General features: G+C 36.6%; 1 protein-coding gene and 1 long non-coding RNA gene across 3 annotated transcripts in view; one reads left to right on the top strand and one right to left on the bottom strand.

Annotated features, from left to right (window-relative positions):
* LOC136029006 (nidogen-like) overlaps positions 1-19,646 on the top strand; it is a 258,905-nt gene that overhangs the window by 55,032 nt on the left and 184,227 nt on the right. The window lies entirely within an intron of this gene.
* The window catches only part of LOC136029016 (uncharacterized), a 75,219-nt gene that overhangs the window by 54,458 nt on the left and 1,115 nt on the right, over positions 1-19,646 (bottom strand). Inside the window, exon 2 of the long non-coding RNA XR_010617943.1 lies at positions 6,218-6,328. This is a non-coding gene — a long non-coding RNA (uncharacterized LOC136029016). The remainder of the gene's footprint in view (positions 1-6,217; positions 6,329-19,646) is intronic.

The following is a 19,646-nucleotide window of genomic DNA, read 5'->3' as shown; positions in this document are numbered from 1 at the left end:
ATCCTGATCTCTACACTCTAAACGTTTTCCAAGATTTCCGGTCCCCACCCAACTCCCCCCAACGACACTGAATCTGGTCAAGATTTAAATAAGAGGTCCGAGTTACGAGGTCCTTCTAAATATCAAATTTCATTAAGATTTGATTACTCGTTCGTAAGTTAAAAATACTTCTTTTTCTATTTTTTCCAGAATTGACCCCCCCCCCTGACACCCAAAAGAGAGCGGATCCGTTCCTGTTATGTCAATAACATATATAGGACTTGTGCTTATTTTTCCCACCAAGTTTCATCCCGGAACCTAAGCTCTAAGCGTTTTCCAAGATTTCACAGTTCCCCCTACAAATCCCCCCAATGTCACCAGATCTGGTCAGGATTTAAAATAAGAGTTTTAAGACATGATATGCTTCTATATATTATATTTCATTAAGATCCAATCCCCCGTTTGTAAGTTAAAAAAAACCCATTTTTTCTAATTTTTTTGAATCCCCACCCCCAAATGGTTGGACTGGAAAACAACTATTTCTAATTTAATATGGTTTGGTCCCTGATATACCTTCCAAATTTCATCGTCCTAGCTTATCTGGAAGTGCCCAAACTAGCCAAACCGTGACCAACAGACCGACAGACCGACCGACAGAATTTGCGATCACTATACTTCACTTGGTAAATACCAGATCAAATTAGAATTTGTTGTTTCCCCGATTTGACCATCTGGAGGGGGGAGTGAGGGGTCGGTTAAATCGGAAAAATTAGGAAAAATGAGGTATTTTAAACTTACGAACGGGTAATCGGATCTTAATGAAATTTGGTATTTAGAATGATATCGTGTCTCAGAGCTGTTAGTTTGAATCCCGACCGGTTCTGGTGACATTGGGAGGATTTGGGGGGACCTAAAATCTTGGAAAACGCTTGGAGTGGAGGGATTGCGATGGAATTGGGTGGGAAAAATAAGCAGAAGTCCTAGATACGTAATTGACATAACTGGAACGGATCTGCTCTATTTGGGGGAGCCGGGGGGAGGGTTAATTCTGAAAAACGAGAAAAAATGAGGTATTTTTAACTTACGAAGGAGTGATTGGATCTTAATGATATTTCATATTTAGAAGGATCTCGTAACTCAGATCTCTTATTTTAAATCCCTACCTGGGGGGGCGTCACTGGGGGGGGGGGGTCATGCGAATGACATAACCAGACCGGATTCGCTCTGTTTGGTGGAGTTCGGGGGGAAGTAATTCGGAAAAATTAGAAAAAATGAGGCATTTGTAACTTCCGAACGGGTGATCAGATCTTAATGAAATTTGATATTTAGAGGGATCTTGTGCTTTACAGCTCACGTTTTAAATCCCTACCAGATCCGGTGACATTGGGTGGAGTTGGAGGGGGAAATCGGAATTCTGGAAAAACGTGAAAATTGAGGCATCTTTATCTTACGAATTGGTGATTGGGTCTTAATGAAACATGATATGTAGGAGGATCTCATGTCTCAGACGCTCTATTTTTAATTCGAATTAGATCCGGGTCATAAGAGGCTGGAGGGGGAAACATAAACCTTGGAAAACTCTTAGAGTGGAGAGATCGGGATGAAACTTGATGGGAAGAATAAGCACAAGTTATAGATATGTGATTGACATAATTGGAATTGATCCGTTCTCTTTGGGGGGGGGATTAGGGTGTTAAAACTTGGGGGTCTTGGGGGTCTAATTTGGAAAATTAGAAGAATTTGAGTATTTTCAACTTCAGAACGGGTGGCCAGATCTTAATGAAATTTGATATTTAGAAGAAACTCATGTCTCAGAGCTCTTATTTCAAATCCCGACCAGATCTGTTGATATTGGGGGAATTGGAGGGGGAAACCGGAAATCTTAGAAAACGCTTAGAGTTGAGAAATCGGGATGAAACTTGGTGGGTAGAATAAGCAAATGTCGTAGATACGTGATTGACGTAACTGTACTGGATCTGCTCTCTTTGTGGGAGTCAGGGGGTGATGTTTAGTGCTTTGGCGAGTTCAGTGTTTCTGGACGTGCAAGGACGATGAAAATTGGTAGGCGTGTCAGGGAGCTGCACAAATTGACTTGATAAAGTCGTTTTCCCTGATTCGACCATCTGGGAGGGGGGCTGAAGGGAGAGGAATAATAAGAAAAAATGAAGTATTCATAACTTACGAGTGGGTGATCGGATCTTAAATTTTTTTGATATTTAGAAGGACCTCGTGACTCAGAGTTCTTATTTTAGATCCCGACCGGTATTAAGCCTCGATTGTCCTTTTAAATCAATCTATTGATTCTTCGAATTTTGCTAGAGCTCATACCATATGAGCTCTTGACTCTTGGCTGTTCCGGCCTCATCACAAGTGCCATATGAGCTCTTAGCTCTTGTTTTTGCTTGTTTCTCCCAGGAGTGACCATATCGAACCAATGGTCCTAGAACCTCGAGACAGGGCTTTTAATTGGAAATTAAATTGTGCGTGTCTTTTATAAGTGAACAAAGTGATTGTCATATTTTAAGGTCCTTTGATATTTATTCAGCTAAAATTGCATGCTAAGCTCCCTTCCTCACAAGTCCCCTCACCCCTAATATTTCATGTTAGGGCAAAAATAAATACATTTAGGTGTACTCACCTTAGCTAAAATAGTCTACTGTTCCCATTACTTTAAAATATCCTGCTCTCTCATTTATTTCATGTAATGTGAAATTCAAATTTTTCTTTTGTTTTAATATTTATTTAATTCATCCTGCTAAGAACCCTGACATTCCTTAACAAAAACCCTCTTAAAAAAGCTGATTGTTTTTCGCTTTTTTCATTTTTCATCTACGTTCTTAAATTATAATTATACCTTTAACTTCTAGATTTTTATACCTAAATTCTCCATATTTCTGAAGGATATCAACGTTTTAATTTTTATTCCTTCTAACCCTTTGAAATTGTCTGCTTTTATACCTAAAACTTTCATACTTCAAAAATCGTAATTTTTTTTCAAAATTCCACATTTGTCATGTCGATTTTCGCCAGCGAAACCCTTCACAATTCAGACATTTAACCAAGTTCACATTATCTTTCTTCTATAGAGCTGACATTTTCAGATTTTTATAGCTAAACCTTCAAATTTCAAGAATCACATTTTTTTCCCAGTTCCAGAGTTTTTACTTCAGTTTTTGACTGCAAAACACTCCTATTAAAGGATAGTAAGCAATTAAAAATATCTTTCTAACAGCCCTAAAGACTCAGATTGAATTAGTAAGCCTTTCAAATTTCATTAGTCTGAAAATGTTATTAAAATTTCATAATTTTTATTACAATCTTTGTCAACAAGTAAATTCCCATTTTAAGTTTCGACTTTTAACCCTTTTAAGTTTGAGTTTTGACTAATTTAGTAGTTTCTCCAATTTAATCCTCTGAATGTCCATAGTTTAATAACTAGATCTTTCAAACTTCAAGGATTATTAAAAATCCAGACTTCTTATGTTGATTTTTGATAACGAAATAATTCCTAATTTAAGAATTTATCAAATTCAACATTTTCCTCTTTCTAACCTTTGAACTATATATTTTTTTTTGTACTAGACCTTCCAAATTTCAAAAATCACAACCTTTCTCAAAATTCTACTATAGTCAGCAAAACATGATTCAGTTCAGGAGTATGTAGTGAAGTTTGAATTTATTTCTCTTTCGCCCCGTGATTGTCAACATGGCGTGCATGCCCAACCGGTGGGGCATGGCAATATTTCGGTGGTTCATGAGCAGGACGTACACCCTTCGGCTGACTATACTCTAGAGCCTTCGATTTGAAAAATACTTATGAATGAAGTAACATTCAAATGCATTTAAAGAGAAAATCAGATACACTTTACTTTGGGAATCACTGTTTTAATCCATTGAATTGTCAGATGCCTATAGCTAAATCTTTCAAGTTTTAAGACTCATAGTCTCCTTTTATTTTCAGGAATCTTTTGTCAATTTTTGACAACAAAACACTTCCAAATTCGGGATATAACAAATTTTACAAGTTTTGCTTCTAACGAATTTGAATTTTGATATTTTAAAAATTAAATTTCATATTTCAAGAATATTGGCTTTTTTTCAAAGTCAAGAGTTTGTCTTAATTTTCTACGATAACTCCTCTCATTTAGAGTATTTTATTGAACTTCAGTTTTCCCCCCTTCTATCCCTTTGAACTTTCATGTTTTTGTAACTAAGCCTTTCAAATTTCAAAAATCATAGTTTTCTTTTAAAGTTTCACAGATATTGGGTCAATTTTCGGCAACAAAATACTTTCCAGTTAAAGAATATTAACAAATATAGAATTTTCTTCCTTCTTATGGCCTTAAGATTTCTTTCAGGTCTTCATCGCTAAGGCTTTTCAATTTTGAGAATTTCAGCTTTCTAAGAGATTCTAAGCTTTTTATTTAGATTTCTGACGACAAAATAATTCCCAGTTCATGATTTTAACAAGCATCGCATTTCTTACTTCTAATAACATTGAATTTTCCTATTTTAATAAAGAGGCCTTTCCTATTCCAAGAGAATCAAAGCTTCATTCAAAATTTTAACACTGCTATGTTGATTTCAGTGAAAAAACCCTTCCGGATCCATGGATTAAACAAGTTTCCATTTTTTGCTTTTAAACACTTTTAATTTTATTATTTTTTTTTATTACTAAACCATTTAAATTCCAAGAATAGTAGCGTTTTTCCAAACCCCAAGTGTATGTTATTTTTTGCAACAAGACACTTCCGAATTCAAGTATTTTAACAAATTTTATATTTTCTTTTTCTCATTTTTTTGAATTTTCATATATTCATTAGTAAAACTGTCACAAATTAAGAATGAAAGTTTTTTTCCAAAATTGAAGAACTCTTAGGTCATTTATTGGCAATATAACGCTTCATAATTCAAATATCTTATGAAAAATCACATTTTAAAGTTCATAAAGTCTCAAATTCTCATATTTCTTTTACCTTGTCTATTCATGTTGGAAGAGTCCAAGTTTTTTTTTTCGAACCCTAGTGTTTCATCTTATTTCTTGATTCTAGAAACACTAAACCATTTTATTTCAAGAATTTCTACATTTAAAGAATTTTGATCCCTCTTACAGTTTTAATTTTCTGATTTCTTATAACAGAACACTTCATACTTCAAGAATCACTATTTTTTCGAAATTGCGTATTTCTTTAACTCGTTTTTATAGTGTGTTTTGTACTTTAACACAAAGAACATGGTATTGATGAGGGGACCAACCCCTTACTATACGGAATAATTTCTGTTCGTTCTTAATGTTTCTCCTTACTTTTAGTTGAAAAAATACTTATTTTTTATTTAATTTAAAATAAGTATGAATAATGTGTTTTGTTACGACAAGTATTTTAATCAAAACTTCAATTTTATAGTTTTGGTTGCTATTGACAATGGTTGCTGTTCGCTTACATTTTATTGCTACGAATTGTTTTATCCAAGGTTCTAATAGAGGCTAATAATTCATTTTCCAATCCTCACTTTTTGCCCTCAAGTCTTATATTCGTATGTAAGTACTTTGAGAATGATAATCATCCCTACAAAAGTGCGCCCCTCCAAATTTTTAGTGGGTATGAGGGGGGAATGAAGAATCGATGGTGCTAGCACTGTGTCCACGGTTATCAAGGTGGAGTTCTTCCATAAAAAAGTTTTCTATAGCGATGTTTCCCATAGACATAGGGAACCAAGGGATCAATGCCCCCAGGTAATACTACGAGATTAAAATGCATACAATTAGTAAAATAAGAAATGTTCCCATTTAAATGTCAATAAAACAAGTCTCTTTTAGTACTTGCCCCCCCTTTCCTGGGAAATTCCTTAGTTCCGTTCATGATGCATTCCCTTCCTCTCCACCAGGTGTCTCGTTAAGCATTAGAATGTAATCTCTTGTAATCGTTTACATAGAAAAAGTATTTTCTGTAATATGAAGAAGCTATCACCCATATTACAAGCTTAATTTGAAAGTATTCCGAGGACTAAGGAGAGTTTACAGACTAGTTTTGACCCCCTACCCGCCTAAAACTCATCAAAGGCCTCTTTGAATATTTATCCGAAGTTTGAAGGAGATTATAGAATTAGGATACAAAAAAGCACTTTTCAAAACATCAAGCCCCTTCCAACAACTGCACAACGTTCCCCTGATGCTCCTGTTTAATAGCTAATTTGCAACTATATATCATTAGGCATAGCTTTATCAAATCTTACATGCCTCAACTTTGTCAAATGAATGTTTAAAATTCACGTCTACATTATTTGTTTGCTTTGTATATACTGCACGAGTCCTTAGGAGAGGTAGCGTTACCGCACGGCATTGCTGCCCCTGAAATTGAAAAGGTAAGATCATGGGCTATCTCAGAATTTTCTATCGATTTCTTTTTCTACCTCTTTGGGGTAAAATTATTATCTTACACCACAAAATATAGTCATTGCAACTACCAAAACCTTTTTGATACCTAAAAATGGTACTACAACTTTCAGTTCATAATTGAAGGAGCCTTCTCCCATTTTCTTGCACCACTGGTTAAATACGTGTCACCACAACAAAAAACAAACAAAACTAGTGCTAAGAGCTCATATGGCACTTTTGACGTGGTTGGAAAAGACAACAGCTCATATGGTATGAGCTCTAGCAAAATTCTAAGAATCAATGGATTGATTTAAAAAGAAAACCAGATGCTTAATGCCGGTCAGGATTTAAATAAGAGCTGTGAGACACGAGGTCCTTCTAAATATCAAAATCCATTAAGATCCAATCACCCACTCGTAAGTTAAAAAATACCTCTTTTTTCTAATTTTTCCTCTCCCTTCAGCCCCCCAGATGGTCAAATAGTGTAAAACGACTTTATCAAGTCAATTTGTGCAGGTCCTCGACAAGCCTACCAATTTGCATTGTCCTAGCACGTCCAGAAGCAACAAAACTCGCCAAAGCACTGCACCCCCCTAACTTCCCCAAGGAGAGTGGATCAGTCCAGTTACGTCAATAACGTATCTACAATATTTTCTTATTCTACCCACCAAGTTTCATCCTGATCTCCCCACTCTAAGCGTTTTCCAAGATTTCCGGTTTCCCCCAACAACTCCCCCCAATGTCGCCAAATCTGATCGGGATTTAAAACAAGAGCTTTGAGGCATGGTTTCCTTCAAAATATCAAATTTCATTAAGATCAGATAACTCATTCGTAAATTAAAAATATCTCAACTTTTCTAATTTTTGCAAATTAACACCCACCCCCCTCAACTCCCCCAAAGAGAGCGGATTGAGTCCGGTTATGTCAACTACGTATCTAGGACTTGTGATTATTCTTCACACCAAGTTTCATGCCGATTTCTCCAATCCAAGCGCTTTTCAAGATTTTCCGTTTTCCCCTCCAACTCCTCCCCCCGATATCACCAGATGCAGTCGGAATTTAAAAATAAGGACCCCGAGACACGAGGTACTTCTAAATATCAAATTTAATTCAGATCCGATCATCCATTCTTAACTTAAAAATACCTTATTTTTTCAATTTTTCCTCTCCCTCGAGGGAAAAGACTGTTATCAAGTCAATTTATGCAGATCCCTGACGCGCCTACCAGTTTTCATTTTCTTAGCACGTCCAGAAGTACTGAACTCGCCAAAGCACTGAAAATCCCCCCCCCCAACTTCCCCAAAGAAAGTGGATTCGGTCCAGTAACGTCAATCAAGTATATAGAACTTGTGCTTATTCTTCCCTTCAAGTTTCATCCCGATCTCTCCGCTCTAAGCGTTTTCCAAGATTTCTGGATTCCATGGTTTCTGTTTTCCCCATCCAACCCGCTATGTCCCTAGATCCGATTCGAATTGAAAATGGAACATCTGAGACATAAGATCCTTCTATATACCAAATTTGATTAAGATCCGACCACCCATTCGTAAGATAAAGATACCTCAATTTTCACGTTTTCCAAGATTTCCATATTCCCCTCCAGCTCCCCCAATGTCACCAGATCTGGTCAGGGTTCCAAATAAGAGCTCTAAAGCACAAGATCCTTCTAAATTTCAAATTTCATGAAGATCTGATCATCTGTTCGTAAGTTACAAATATCTCATTTTTTCTAATTTTTCCGAAATAGACCCCCCCCAATGCCCCCAAAAAGAGTCAATCTGGTCTGGTTATGTCAATGAATTATCTAGGACTTGTGTTTATTCTTCCCACCAAGTATCATTACGATCTCTCCACTCTAAGCGTTTTCCAAGATTTCCGATTTCCTCCTCCAACTCCCCCCAATAGCACCGGATCCGTTCAGGATTTAAAATAAAAGCTCTGAGACACGAGGTTCTTCTAAAATTCAAATTTCATAAGGATCCAATTACCCGTTCGTAAGTTAAAAATACCTCATTTTTTCGAATTTTTCTGAATTACCGAATTAGGTCCCCTTAACTTCCCCAAAGAGAGCGAATCCACTCCAGTTCTATCAATCACGTATCTAGAACTTGTGATTATTCTTCCCTCCAAGTTTCATCCCGGTCTCTCCACTCTAACCGTTTTCCACGATTTTCAGTCCCCCCCCCCCCAATGACACTGGATTCTGTCAGGATTTAGAATAAGAGATCTGAGACACAAGGTCCTTTTAAACTTCAAATTTCGTTAGGATCTGATCACTCCTTTGTAAGCTAAAAATACCTCTTTTTTCTAATTTTTTATAATTAACCCCCCCCCCCCCAACTCCCTCAAAGAGAGCGGATCCGTTTCAGTTATGTCAATCACGTATCTAGCACTTGTGCTTATTGTTTCCTTCAAATTTCAATCCCGATCCCTCCACTCTAACCATTTTCCAAGATTTTAGGTTCACCCCTCCAACTCCCCCCATTGTCACCGGATTCGGTCGGGATTTAAAAAGAGCTCTGAGACACAATATCCTTCTAAAGGTCAATTTTCATTAAGATCCGATTACGTGTTCGTAAGTTAAAAATACCTCATTTTTTCTAATTTTTTCAAATTAACCGTCTTGTCCCTGATAAACCTGCCAAATTTCATAGTCCTAGCTTATCTGAAAGTGCCCAAACAAGCAAAGCCGGGATAGACAGACCGACAGACAGACCAAGAGAATTTGTGATAGCTATATGTTGCTTGGTAAATACCAAGTGCCATAAAAACGAACAAATAAGCTCTGTCCTGTGAGGATTTTTTTAAGAAATAAAGTGAAACTGCGCATTTTTGAAGTATAGGGCTTGGACACTCAATATGAGGGCTCTCTCGGATCTGGAATTTGATGGTTAAACTCTCATCAAGATCATTCACCTGTTCAAGGTTGTTTTTCCCTTATTAAAAATCAGGTATATTTTTTTAACCCTCGTAATTTTTGACGGGTGGCCTTAAGTTGAATGAATTTTATATGTTTAGACCCACCACAAAAAGACGGTTCTTTCGATGTTTGTTTTGTTATCATTATCCTAATTTTATGGGTTTTGGCTATTTTTCCATGAGTTGCTCCTTACTTACAGTTCCACAAACTGCTTGAAGGTCAAATCAGGAAAACAGAAATTGTTTTTCATCGCTCCCAAAAAAAAATAATGAAGTAGGGTTTTAGAGTTTCAGCTCGTCAAGTTAAATCTCAAATCCTTCCTTTGAAGAAATCATATCTTTTAAATTAGTACGTCTCTTGCGTTTCCATTATTAGTAGCTTAGGTTCGTAGCATTCAGAGCTATTTATGCACTAGGAATCTTACAAATCTCAATATTTACGGCGATCTCTGGGTAAATGCCACAAAATCAGAACAAATATATTTCTCGGGATAAATCAATACGAGTTTTAATGAATCTAGGGCTTTCTTGTTCCATGATATGGATTTCAGTTATAATGAAATTTTCCAGGATTCGAATTCCCGCCTTTGGGTTGTTTGATCGCTTTTATGGTGTCCGAGAAAAGTAATTGATTACTTGGAAATTGGTTTCTTTAGATTAGCCCAGGACTGTGGAGGGATTAACCAAATGAAAGAGGAAAAGTGGAGTTGAACATACGAAGGGTCTTAATTATAATTTCTTTGAAGAAGAACAATATTGAAATAGTAAACTAATGTGAAAAAGATCCCTCTTTTCAAAGAAGATTTTTTTTTTTTTTTACTTTAATAATAGTCCAAGAATCACTCTACAGTGTTTCACCCAATTCAATAAGAGAACAAGTATGATTATATTAAATAAATTTGATTTCTTTTTTTAAACTGGCGTGTAATAAATATTGTGAAAAAATATACTCTATATTAACTTTCACAAACAACTAAAGAATTTTATTTACTAGAGGTTATATTAAGGATATCGTAATTGAATGAATGAAAAATTGTTAATCCACTTAACAGCTAACTTCAGTAAAATAGCGATAGACAAAGGGGACAAGCTGAAATACAAACAGAGACACGGGAATATGTTAGGCTATATAAAGATGTTAACTATAACAAAGACTCGATTTGTTTTAAAGATTTTAGCGGTGTATTTGCGATTATTATTTAATCTAACGAAATTACAAAAAAATATTTCTATGATAAATTATCAAAACAATTTGGTAGATGCAGAATAATAATACGTTGAGGAAGAGGACAAACTAGTGGCTAAAAATTGACTAGATGAGTGCATATGTAACAGATGCTTCTATGGACTTTTTTAACATAATTGTTTACCAGCACTTGCAACCCCAACTTAATGCATTTTCTTGATTTCTTAATATCCACACTTCTGTTCATTTTTAGGCTGTCTTTTTCATTTTATTGGTTCATGGATTTTGTCAACATTTTCCTTGCAATTTTTTGAAATGAATGCTACTAATAACACTATTAACACTTCACTGAAGCACGAAACTGCCTTACACCACCACAGCTACGCTTGCTCCTCCTCCATCCCAATCTATTCAAAGCCTTCCTTTTTGCATCCTCCCAAGAAGTTTATTTAGAAAATATATATATAGAAAATTAGTAATAGTTTATATAGAAAATTTCCCTTTAATTTTTCCTTGCAACATTCTCCCACCCCATTCGGGGACGATTTGTTTTTGTTTGGCCCTACACGGATGGCCGACAAGGACAATATTTGATAATCTATTATCCTTCAACCGCAGAGCGTGTTCTTGCCATCTGAACCTTTTCCCAATATAGCCCTAGAAATTGGGATGGGATCTTTGTACAGCTTACTGTTTGAGATACGGTCGGTCAGTCGGGTACCCAAAACAATCTACAGACAATTTTTCTGGAAAACACCTTGCAAATTCTCCGCTTTTAGGAGCGCCCACGCTGCAGAATCAAACTTGACTTCTGTCATCACTAAGGCATCCGATATTTTAATTTTGATTCGCAGACTTCAAGTTCATATTCTTCCAAACTCTTTTCAAGCTAAACAGCTAATATTTAATTTCTTTTTGATATTTGAAGTACGTAGGAATGGAGAATTTGGCTTGGAGCTATATTCCTTTATGCTCTGGGTTTCTTTCTCTCGTTCTCTCTCTCTCTTTTTCCTTCGCTTCTAGATCATCCCTCAATCCCTTTCTCTCTTCTCTTTCTACTTTTTTTGTGAATATTCTAAAAAAAACATGTGACCTAACATCGAGATTCTTAGATCCAAAGATTGAAGAAAGTTGAGGATTGTCATCAGTATCATATTGTATTTGTTTTTATGCCACGTAGAGTGCCGCTTTCCTCTTTTCATACGATATTCTTTGCTTTATCTTTTTTGATGAAACCTGAAATACAGCTTAAAATTCTGGTTTTTGGGTGAACTTGAAATGAACTTTTATCTCTGCGCCGAATAAAAGATAGAAAACAGGCTAAATATTGTTAGCTCGCAAGGAAGGTCTGAAAAGTTCCTAGTCTTTGCTCTTCAAAAACTAAGAAAAGGTAAGGAAATCTTTATTGTTCAAAAGAGAGTGTTATTTTTTTTTCAGGAAAAATTTGCATCGCCTTTCTTTATTATCGTGGATACCCAACGGAGCGAAACGTCAAATTTCCTTTGCCTTTTTCTTTTCTCATCTTGTAATTACAAAATTTTTATCAGACACCAATCCAGCACGAAAGTTTCAGCCAATTGAGAGAAACAAATGGTTTTGAAAGTGTTTTTAGTCATGACAAAAAAGGAAGTGTGATTAAGATTGGACAGAATCAAAGCTAGATAAATTAAAAAAAGTATTTTTAACTGCAAGTAAGGAGCGACATTAAAACTTAAAACGAATAGAAATTATTCCGTATATGAAAGGGGCTTTCCCCTCCTCAACGTCCCGCTCTTTACGCTAAAGTTTTACTCTTTCTCACAACTCTACTTTTTAAATCAATAAGCGACTTTAGCGTAAAGAGCGGGATGTTGGGGAGCGGACAGCCCCTTTCATATACAGAATAATTTCTGTTCGTTTTTAGGTTTTTATGTCGGTCCTTATTTCCAGTTAAAAAAAAACTGATTCTGGTTAAAAAGTTTGATTCTGGCTCACCGCACATGAATAATTAAAACGAAATTAGCATTTTTTTTTTTTTTGGCTAAATGGCTTTCTTATATTTTGTTCGGACGATTTTGATAATAAAAAAAAAAAAAAAAAAAAAAAAAAAAAAAAAAAAAAAAAAAAAAAAAACAGGGGCATAGTTGCCTATCAATTTTTGGTTACTTAAAAAGGCTACTAGAACTTTTTATAGTTTTTACGATCGTTTTTATTAGTCATAAATAGACATAAATTACGAATTAACTAACGTAACGAACTTGTACATTCGTATATTTTTATTACATACTAGCTGTTGGGGTGGCACTTCGAGCCCCCCCCAAGCCCCCCCGCGCGCGTTAGTCTTGCCCTTGAGCTTTGTTGATGGTGATTGCTAATCGAACATTCCCTAATGTCCCCGTCGTCATTTATATATCCCCCTGTGTCCCCTGGCGTCCCAGTTGTTGTTGTTTCCCTATGTCCCGGTGCCCCAGTCTGTAATTTCTCTTTGAGTGTCCCGGTTGTCATTTATATTCCCTGTGTCCTGGTGTCCCGGTAGTCATTTTTGTCCCGGTCGTCATTTGTGTTCCGGTGTCCCGGTCTGTAATTTCTCTTTGAGTGTCCTGGTCATCCTTTATATTCCCTGTGTCCCGGTCGTCATTTGTGTCCCGGTGCTTTGTTGATGGTGATTGCTAATCGAACATTCCTTGTGTCCCAGTCGCTTTCTCTTTGAGTGTCCCGGTCGTCATTTATATTCCCTATGTCCCGGTTGTCATTTGCGTCCCGATGTCCCGGTCTGTAATTTCGTCAGTCGACAGACACACAAACATGACGTCACTCGACACACAGACACACAGACAACTTATTTTTATATATATAGATTTATATATATTTAACTACGTAAAACTTGCGAATATACAACATTCTTTGCTGTCCTATTGTCTGTCCATATAAATAGATTGTCAGGTTTACCAACTCTTGAACATACAACATAATAATTGTCCATGGGAAAACAATCCGTATTCATATCTATACCGCATTTTTCTAACGATTGCCCTTGAGCTTTGTTGATGGTGATTGCTAATCGAACATCCCCTGTGTCCCGTCGTCATTTATATATCCCCCTATGCCCCCGGCGTCCCCGTTGTAGTTGTGTCCCTGTGTCCAGGTCGTCATTTATATTCCCTGTGTCCCGGTCGTCATTTGTGTCCCGGAACTACGCTGCCCTTGCTTGATTGAACTATAATTTACTTCAGAATGAAGTGGTCGGATTACTTTATCTTTTCACTAGTTACTCTTCAAGTCTGAGTTGTGTCTACAAAGACTCCCAGTGTCTCAAGGGCCACGAAAAATTAAAGGATTTAATTATTTAATATATTGAAAGGAGAGAAGAAAGCCCTTATTTGGGGACAAATTATGATATGCTGCATATGAAACGTAAATTGTGCATAAATTGTAACCTTGGTTTTAAAAAAAAACTTTTGTTTAATGGCTATTGTATTTTATTAGTGTAGCTAGGGATGCCCATATGAATATGTTAATTAGGAAAAGAAAACCAAAATAACCCATAAAATAGGTGCAATATATGCAAAAAATATATGACTAATTCAATATCTATATATTTTGGAGACTAAAATCGAGTTCTAGTCCCCTCTTTCTTCTTGTAAACCTTATTTAGGCCAGTTAGACTTCTACAGAGCTAAAGATTCGGTAATTGAATAACAATTGTAATACATCTGATGTTTTCGTAGAAAAAAATCTACCGAATTATACAGATACACTCTAGAAATATTTTGAAGGAAAAAACATTACTAAACAGTTACTAATAAAAACTCACCGCTGCAACAAGCCACCTGAGGCCAACACAGCTACGCGGGCTTCTCCGACTTCCCACTCTTTTCAAAGCCTCCCTCCTTATACGCTCCCTGGAAATTCCCATTTGCCTTAAATGTTTCCTTACGAGATCCTACTACCCTAACCGAGGACGACCTGCTTTTTGTTACCAACCTAGATAACTCATCTGCATTCATGTTTGCAGTAGACTATTTAAACTTTATTTCACATGTATACGCGGATAATGTGATTGTCCATCGTTGTATCTTGGACGTTGGCAGAACTGGCAATCCCGATTTTTCTCGGAAAATCAGCGTCAACGGCTTATTATCCGTGTACAAAATAAATTTCCGTCCAAAGAAATAATGATGAAATTTTTCTAAACCGTAAACTATTCCAAGAGCATCATGCTCAATTTGAGAATAATAGGTTTCAGCTTTACTTAGAGATCGAGACGCGTAAGCAATTGGTATTTCACTTCCGCCGGGATATGCGTGCGATATTACAGCGGAAATACCCCGCAGTGATGCGTCGGTAGCTAAGATTACCGACAACTGCGGGTTAAAATGTACCAACAACTTTTCCCGTGTTAAACTCTCTTTCAACTTTTGAAAAGCACACTCGCATTTTTCTGACCACAACCACACATCGTTAGATTTCAACAACTCATTCAATGGATAGCAAAAAGTCGCCATTTTAGGTATAAATTTCCGGTAATAATTCACCATACGTAAAAATGAAAGTAATTCATCCCTGTTTCCAGGCCTAGGCATATTCATAACTGCTTCCGCTTTCCACGGACTCGGTTCAATACCCTTGGCTGACAACACGAAACCGAAATATTCTACTTGATCAGCGAAAAATTTGCATTTGTCCAGATTCAAACGAATACCAAAATCGCGCAACTTATCAAGAACAGAACGTAAATTCTCTAAATGCTCAGTGTCATATTTTCCTGTAATCAATACATCGTTTACTATGTGAGCAGCGGGCAAACCAGACAAAATTTTGTCCAGTGTCTCTTAAAAATAGAACCACTTTCAGAAATGCCAATAGGCAAACGCTTGTAACGCTATAGGCCTAAGAGAGTGTTTATAGTCACTAGCTCCTTTGACTCATTATCTAGCTCTATTTGCAGGTAAGCACTATTTGAATCTAACTTAGAAAAACTTTGTCCCCTTGCAAATTCACGAAAATCTCTTCTACCGTAGGCATTGGGTATTCCTTTGGGTTTAGAGACGGGTTGACTGTGGCTTTAAAGTCACCACAAATTCTAACACTACCATTAGGTTTATTTACCGGTACAATCGGACTGGCCCAATAAATGTAATCAACCTTTTCCAAAACTCCGATTTTCACAAGCTGGTTTAACTCTAATTTGAATTTTTCACAGATAGCCAACGGCACAACTCTAGCTTTAAAAAACTTTGGCTTCACATCCGGCTTTAGATTTAGATGCGCTTTCACCCCCTTCACTTTTCCCAAATTTTCGGAAAACAGCTCACTGAATTCTTTCATAATCTGGGGTTTGATATCAGGCATTTTTTTTCATCGCCTTAATCATATTCCAATCCAGTTTGATTTCCTGCAGCCAATTTCTTCCAAACAACAATGATCCATTTCCAGCAGCAACAATTAACGGCAAACCTTACTTTGTGATGTGTACGTCAGTTTAACATCGACTTCCCCGAGAACAGGGATGTCGTGGCCACTATATGCAATCAGCTTCTGATCCCATTTTTTCAGTTCCACACTACTTAGACAATTACGGTAAGTCTGTTTACGGTGCTTCTGATCCCATTTTTTCAGTTCCACACTACTTAGACAATTATGGTAAGTCTGTTCTGAGATTAACGACACGGCTACGCCTGTATCTAGCTCAAATCAAGCTTAGACTATCCTATTGTGAGTGCGACAATTATTTCCGGTGAATCACCACGTATAGAGAAAATAGTCCAGTTATCCTCGTTCGTAGGCTGCTTCAGATCAGGAGCACTTGTCGAATCTGTTTTCTCCTCCTCGGATTTTTCAGTTTCCGCTACATGGCGAACCTTGCACTGACGCTTTTATTTTCTGTCAACACTGTCAGTTTTGGATCAGCATACTGCTGCAATATGCCCTTTTTTCTAACATTTGCGGCATTCAGCTTTGCGGAAATAACAGTTCACTGGGCTTGTGAGGTCCCTTTCCGCACCGATATTATACAGCGTTCTCAGGCATCGCATTTGCTTTGGTGAATTTGTGAATTTTCCAAGCAACTCCATCCTTGATATTAATTACTTCGAATTCTGCAGCCTCCATACTCGATGTGATCTCAATTACTCTACATAAGGTAAAATCATCTTCAGTCAAAAGTCTTTTCTGCATGCCTCTGGATACAAGGCCACACACAAAACGGTCTCGCAATGCTTGGCTCAAAAACTCACCAAAATCGCAGGTTTCAGCTAAGTGTTTCAGTTCCGCCAGGTAAGTATTCACTAATTCACCCTGCCTTTGTGACCCTTGATGAAACTTGTACCACTCCGCAATCACAAGTTTTTTGGGCACAAATGTTGTTTCACTGTCCTGACAATCTCAGCAAAACTTTTTTCCGACGGCTTTTCAGGTGCCAGAAGATTTTTTATCAATGCGTATGTCTGCGCACCGCACAAAGTTAATAGAACACCTCTCTTCTTTTCTTCTCTAGTGATATCATTCGCAATAAAATAAAGCTCGAGTTGGTCCACATAATTGGCGGAGTCACTTTTTCCATCGAATTCATTCACTGTTCCAAAAATCCGATACTAAGCACTCTGCTCACTTTTCGCCATTTTTCTGATTACATCCTTGATATAACTTTATACTGAGTCACTAATTATATCCTTGATATAATTTTGTCCTTTTCACAATATCCTCGTCGCCATTTTTCTATGTTCGTTTAACAAGCATTTATTTACAGAACTTTACAAGGCTGATACAGGTAATCAACTGAACTAAAATGAATGGCCCATACTGTTATTCGCAATCAGCGTATGACTCATACAACAAGGAAGAGAGGTATTTCAAAATAGAAACTTGCACATAGAAACAAATGATCAAATACGGCAGTGGGCTTCTCCGACTTCCCACTCTTTTCAAAGCCTCCCTCTTTACACCCTTCCCTGAAATTCCCATCTGCCTTAAATGTTTCCCTACAACATCCTCCTACCCTAACCGAGGACGAAATACTTCTCAAAAAGAAATCAAAGCATGACATTGAAGCTTAAAATGGAAAGAAATTATTCTCCATTATTCTCCAGGGGTCCACCCCACCATCAAAGCCGCACTATGAGCTACAATTTTACTAAAGTTTTAATAAAGGAGGTGCAGCATACCTCCGAGATGACTGGAAAATTTTTGTGAATGCTCTATGTGCCTCTGGAGGCAAAAGAGAAACTAAGGTCAGGTAAGGTCTACTGAAGACACTTTTGAGTACAACAATCATAGAAAGCTAGTAGTCGTAAGTGTTTAACGAAAAATTTATGCTTCCTGTAAAATTTTTGATATGTTATTTTTCTATAGTTCTTCTGGACTGGATTCTGGTCCTTATGGGCTATTTTTCAGGTTTTAATATTTCAACGCCTTATTGGCAGTATTTGTGATTTTAGCTGAGACTTGGCTTTATCCATCCACCGAACAGCATTTAGAGATTTTGTAAATGGATAGGTGTAAAACCAGTCAATCCAATTATATAAATATATTGCCTTTTTAATAGAATTTAAAGCTATAGGCTAGTCGTAAAGTTGCTTGTTTCATAAGCAAGTTAAACCTTAACAATTTCTATTCATAACTTTTGCTTTTATTGTTAAAAGCAAATAGACTTAAATATTGCGGCTTCAATTCTTGAAGCAGTATCAAACCGCCTGAGATTAACAGAGGTGCCCACGCTTTTCATCTATTCCAGTATGTTCGAAGCTGTTCTTTTTACCCCTCCAGTATTTTCTGATTTCCTTTAATCCCTCTCGTTAGACATATTACCATCCTATTCATGTGCGGCCTGCTTCTCGTTTGTCCTAAGATGGATGACCAAGAATTACAATGTTGAGTAATCTGTCATCTTTCACTAGTAAAACATGATCCAGCAATCTTTGCCTTTCTTACAGCATAGCCTTTAAAAAAGGGGGGGGTAGAGTTACATTTTGGTATAGCATGTTATTCGTTTGATGACAAGGCAGACGAGTATCTAAAGCTACCCTTATGCAATTCCTTTGGAAAACATTTAACAAATCTCTCTAGCCTTTCGAAATATTGACTTCCTAGTTAATTTGCCTTGGTCTTTTTACCGATAGTTTTCAAGTCTATTTTAGCACCCATAACTTACTAAAACTCCAAAAATCCATTCATTTTGAAAACTTTTCAAATAGTTCGTGGTAACTACAAAAGTAAGGAGCGGACTCTGGCTCAATCTTAACCAAAACTCTTCAAAGTAAAATTTTAATATCAATGGATATATCAAAAGAATCAGCTTATAATACTGATGAAATAAAAAACAAGTTTTTTCAACTGAAAGTAAGGAGCAACATTAAAACTTAAAACGAACACAAATTATTACGTATATGAGAGGGTTTGCCCCACCCCGTGAATACCTCACTCTTTACGTTAAAGTTCGAAGTTTGTTTGAAATCTTTAAGAATGACCCCTGATACACAAAGGCAGTTTAATTACAATAAATAGTTCTCTTATAAGTACAAAAAAAGCTTCTGCGTAAAGAACGAGGTATTGGTGAGGGGAAGAACCCCCTCATATTCGTAGTAATTCTGTTCGTCTTAAGTTTTAATGTTAAGTTTTATATATATATATATTATATATTTGAAATCAGCATAAAAATATGCTGATTGTTTTGATGCATCTATTTGTATTAAAATTCCGTTTTTTCTTTTTAGTTTCGGTTGCTATTGAGCCGGGTTGCTCCTCACTTACAGTTCCTTACCATGAACTGTTTGATTCCATATATATACGATTAATCCAGTTTAGTATTACCCATCAAAATTTAAGAGCCTGAGAAAATTTGCCGTATATTTTGAATAGGGGGAGATATCCCTCAAAACTATAGAAATCTTCATGAAAATTACACTATCAGATTGAGCGTGGTATAGAACCCTACTGTAGAGTTTTCAACCTCCTATCTCCAAAAATTTGAAATTTTGCTATTTTTGCCAGAAGACAGATCATGCATGCATGTTTATTTGTTTGTTTGTTTTCCTCAGGGGTGATTGCATCAAAATAATGATCCTAGAAGATCGGGAGAGAGTATGTTCGAACAGAAATTTAACATTCTAGTGCACCTTTTTAAGTGACCGAAAAGATTGAAGGGCAACTGGCACACCCCTTTTTCCCCCAATATTATCTTATCAAAATTTTGAGATTGCCATTTTGATGAA

Source organism: Artemia franciscana, chromosome 7 (genome assembly GCF_032884065.1).
Source record: "Artemia franciscana chromosome 7, ASM3288406v1, whole genome shotgun sequence".
In the NCBI taxonomy this organism is placed as follows: Eukaryota; Metazoa; Arthropoda; class Branchiopoda; order Anostraca; family Artemiidae; genus Artemia; species Artemia franciscana.
Note: the sequence above shows the minus strand (reverse complement) of the source record. Positions and strands in the feature narration are given on the sequence as shown.